The 4,889-nt window shown below is 45.3% G+C and overlaps 1 long non-coding RNA gene across 1 annotated transcript in view; it reads right to left on the reverse strand.

Annotated features, from left to right (window-relative positions):
- Positions 1-1,343: 1,343 nt before the first annotated feature.
- Positions 1,344-4,889, reverse strand: part of LOC106699526 — a 5,305-nt gene continuing 1,759 nt past the window's right edge. Inside the window, exon 2 of the long non-coding RNA XR_001351144.2 lies at positions 1,344-1,503. This is a non-coding gene — a long non-coding RNA (uncharacterized LOC106699526). The remainder of the gene's footprint in view (positions 1,504-4,889) is intronic.

Raw genomic sequence — 4,889 nt, forward strand, 5'->3', positions numbered from 1 at the left:
AGCTGTGGCAGGATGGTGGAGCAGGTGAGTGGGGATGCCCAACCAAGGTGGGGCACTGGTCACTGTCATTGGGGCGAGCCTCTGGCGGTTACTGAAAATTCTTTCCTCCTGAGCACCATGGTCCCGCCAGGCGCTCGCACCTGCAGCTGGCGCTGGCCCTACTTGCACCCGTTGCCGGCGCCTGGCGCTGGTTCCGATTGCTCAGCGCTGCCAGCGGTGCAAGCGGCCCCAATTGCCCCTCAGGGCTTCTTCACCTCCCCCTGCTCCTGAGGAGCGATCGAGGCCGGCAGCTGCCTCACCCATCCACTGCTGGTGATGGCCCTTCTCGAACTTGCTGCTAGTGCTGGAGCCGCCACTTGCACCCACACCACTGCCTGCGAAGGTGCTGGCCCCGATCGCCCCTGAGGGCTTCTCCACCACCCCCTGCTCCTGAGGGGCGACCAGGGCACAACTGAATGGCGGGTTGTTCTGCCAATCGCTCTACGCAGTCAGCAGGTGCAAGCAGGGCCGAGACGTCAGCACATGGGAGTAGTGGTGGGGGTGGGAGCAGGGCTCCCGGTAGACAGGGGATCAGGGGCCATAGCAGGAGGGGCCAGGCAGGGGTGCGGAGGATGGGCCGAGACCCACCCCTATGCCCACTGCAGCCTCGTGGCCCACAGTTCCTTTCAAGGTGCACGAATTTGTGCACTGGGACCCTGGTTCCATTATATAAATCTAAAGTGCCACAATTTGTGATCCATTCATCAGTTCATGGAAATTTGGGTAGTTTCCACTTTTTGGCTATTATGAATAGTGCTTAGGTCCGGCAGGTGTGGCTCAGTGATTAAGCATCGACCTATGTATCAGGAGGTCATGTTTCGATTCCCAGTCAGGGTATATGCCTGGGTTGAGGGCTTGATCCCCAGTGAGGGGGGTGCAGGAGGCAGTCGATCTATTATTCTATCATCATTGATGTTTCTATCTCTCTCTCTCTCCCTCTCCCTTCCTTTCTGAAATTAATAAAAATATATATTTTTAAAAATGAATAGTGCCCTAGCCAGTTTGGCTCAGTGGCTAGAGGACTGAGGACTCAAAGGTCCTGGGTTCGATTCTGGTCAAGGGCACATGCCTGGGTTGTGGGCTCAATCTCCAGTAGGCTGTGTGCAGGAGGCAGCCAATCAATGATTCTCTCATTATTGATATTTCTATCTTTCCCTCCCTTCCTCTCTGAAATCAATAAAAAAAATGAATAGTGCTTCAATGGACATTAGTGTGCAAGTTTATGGCTACACATATATTCAATTCTATGGGTAGATACTTCGTGTTAGGGTCGCCCAAGGAGGAATGCACGAGGCCAAAGGGGGTATAGAATTATGAATTTACTAGGTCATCTGGAAACCTGGATGGGCTAAGCCTCAAAATGGCACCAGCCCCCAAAGACGGGAAGTCAGAGGTTTTTAAAGGACTCTAAGCGGGCTTTTTCTGGGCGGAGAATTCTCTGGGCGGGTCGGATTCTGGGAAACTCTGGAGGGGAGAGATAATGGTATTAGCAAGTGGAATGTCCATTGTTAAGTGGCCTAAAGGTCCATTCCCAGGGGAGGGGGTATTGATTCAATTATTGGATCAGACCTAACACTTAGGAGTGGAATTGTTGGGTCAAATAACTCTGTATTTAACTTTTTGAAGGAGCTACCAAATTATTTTCCAAGGTGGCTGTACCATTTATATTCCCATGAGCAATGTATGAGAGTTCCAGTTTTTCCATATCCCTGCCAACACTGTTATTGTCCACATTTATTGTAGCAATCTTAGTGGGTGTGAAGTAGTTTCATTGTGGTTTTGATTTGCATTTCCCCAATGACTAATGATGTTGAGCATCTTTTCATGTGCTTATTGACCATTTGTATATTTTCTTTGAAGGACTATTAAAATCCTTTGCCCATTTTAGAATTGGGTTATATGTCTTACTATTTTTTTAAAAATATATTTTATTGATTTTTTACAGAGAGGAAGGGAGAGAGATAGAGAGTTAGAAACATCGATGAGAGAGAAACATCGACCAGCTGCCTCCTGCACATCTCCCACTGGAGATGTGCCCGCAACCCAGGCACATGCCCTTGACCGGAATTGAACCTGGGACCCTTGAGTCCGCAGGCCGACGCTCTATCCACTGAGCCAAACCGGTTTCGGCTATATGTCTTACTATTAAGCTGTAAGAGTTCTTTATATATTCTGGGTACTAGTCTCTTATCAATCTTTTCACTTTCCTGATGGTGCTTTTTAAAACACAACTATTTTAAATTTTGATGAAGCCTAATTTATCTATTTTTTCTTTTGTTTGTGCTTTTGGTTTCATATCTAAGAAACCATTGCCTAACCCAAGGTCGTGAAGATTAAACCCCTACATCTTCTCGTAAGAATTCTACAATTTTAGCTCTTACATTAAGCTTATTATCCATTTTGAGTTAATTTTTGTGAATGGCATGTGGTAGGGGTGTAGATTTATCCTTTTGTATGTGAATATCCAGTTTTCCCAAAACCTTTTGGTAAATACAAAACAAAAACCTCTTCTTGCCCTGGCCAGTGTTGCTCAGTGGTTAGAGCACTGGCCCTTGCACCAAAGGGTTGAGGGTTCTGTTCTCAGTCGGGGCATGTACCTGAGTTTCGGGTTCATTCCCCACCCTGAAAGATGGATGAGGGAGGCCACCAATCGATGTGTCTCTCTCACAACAATGTTTCTCTCTCTCTCTCCCTCCCTCCCTCCCTCCTTCTTTTGCACTCTCTCTGAAAAGCAATGGAAAAAATATCCTCAGGTAAGAATTAACAAAAAGACAAAAACAAAACAAAACCCTCTTCTTTACCCATTGCATTGTCTTGGTATCCTTGTCAAAAATCATTTGCCCACCCCTGGCTGGGTGGTTCAGTTGGTTGGAGCATTGTCCAGTACACCAAAAGGTTTTGGGTTCAATTCCCAGTCAGGGTACATATGTAGGTTGTGGGTTCGAGTCCCTGGTAACCAGTTGATGTTTCCCTCTCACATTGATGTTTCTCTCTCCCTTACTTTCTCTCTAAAAGTCAATTTTAAAAATCATTTCCTCATAAATGTATGGGTTTATTTCTGGACTCTCAATTTTATTCCATTGACTTATCTCTTTTGTTGTTGTTAATCCTCACCTAGTATATTTTTCCATTGATTTTCAGAGAGAGTGGAAGGGAGAGGGACAGAGAAAGAAACATCAATGTGAGAGAGACACATCATTTGGTTACCTCCTGCACGTGCCAGGGATTGAGCCTGCAACCGAGGTATGTGCCCTTGACCAGAATTGAACCTGGGACCCTTCTGCTCACAGGCCAACTCTCTATCCACTGAGCCACACTGGTGAGGGCTGTTTATCTCTTTTAATCTTACAATAAATTGGCTCAAGCTTCATTCTCCATGTTATGAGGACAACAACATCTCTCCACTGTCAGAAGTCTGGGAATTCTCTGGGACATACAGGGGTGGGTATGTGAAACACAGAGCTTATTCTTGTATTATTATGTATTTATTAATTATTGTATTATTTGTCTTTTTATTGTTATTGTTTTGTGTCCTTACTTGTGATTTATCTTTTAGGTAATGATGACTGGTAATTTAACCTACTTTTGCCCACCCCTGTGTTTTCCCTCCATTACCTCTTGTACCAAATTCTTGCTTTCACTGAATTGATTCTCAGCTCTGGGTCTTGTCTTCTATGACCTAGACTTTCTCTCTTCATTTTAACTTTCCCTAAACACCACCTTCATTCCTTCATTCCCTAGAGTACCAGGAACACAACGTGTGGCAAACTCTCACTCAGGATTCGAGTAAATGAATGGAGAATACTGCAAAGTTCATATGGATAGCAACTAAAAAACAATTTGATCATTGCCTAAAAGTGCATCAGCCAGTCTCTACGATGGGAACTTTTTGTTTGTGTCTTCTTTAGGTCCTGGCTGATGGTCATCTTCTGGGCACTCTTGCCTCCTGGATACCTTTTTTCTCTCTTCTCTACATGCCAACCTCCAACCGCCACTCGTCTTCCTTTTCTTATTGAGTTCTTTCCTTGACTTGCCTTCACCAAGATTCCCAGTCTCACCCTTTTCATTAAAAAGGCCCATGAAACCCTAGTTGGTTTGGCTCAGTGGATAGAGTGTCGGCCTACGGACTGAAGGGTCCGGGTTCGATCCCAGTCAAGGGCATATCCCTGGGTTGTGGGCTCAGTCCCTAGTAGGGGCATGCAGGAAGCAGCCAATCAATGATTCTCTCATCACTGATGTTTCTATCTCTCCCTCCTTCTCTGAAATCAATAAAAAGTATATTTTTTAAAAGCCCATGAAATTTCCTTGAACTGGTTCCCCCAACAGAGCTGCCATCTCTGACATAAACACTGCCCTTTCCCTAGAGTGAGGAAGCATAGCTGTCATTTTTTTCTTCCTGTACATACATTTCTGTGGGATAATTCTCTCTTGTCTGCAGCCTCCTCAAGTGAGAACCTGAACTACTCTATCTCTAAAGCTCTTTCCAGTACTCATGTCCTGTGGAAATTGCTAAATCTATCTAAATTACTAAATGGAGGATTAAACTTGGTAGAAACTGCTTAGAGAGGAAAAGGAAAGATGAGGAATTTTCCTTTACCCCTTGCTTCAGCTTTCCCTGTGGCCCAGGCTCGATTGTGAACATGAGCACCACTCCTACAGAAATGCAGAGCAGAATCCCAGAAATACTTTTCAGACCCTTTTGTGTCAGGTGGGTGAGCCACAGCATGACCATGGAATAAAAGTCAGTCTGAGACTCAGATTTCAATACCCTTCAGTGAACTCGCACCTGTGAGTCAGCCACTTTGTTAGTGCTTCAACGACAGTACCACCTCATTAATCACACCAGTCCT

The sequence above is a fragment of the Myotis lucifugus genome, unplaced genomic scaffold, assembly GCF_000147115.1.
Source record: "Myotis lucifugus unplaced genomic scaffold, Myoluc2.0 scaffold_430, whole genome shotgun sequence".
Lineage (NCBI taxonomy): Eukaryota > Metazoa > Chordata > Mammalia > Chiroptera > Vespertilionidae > Myotis > Myotis lucifugus.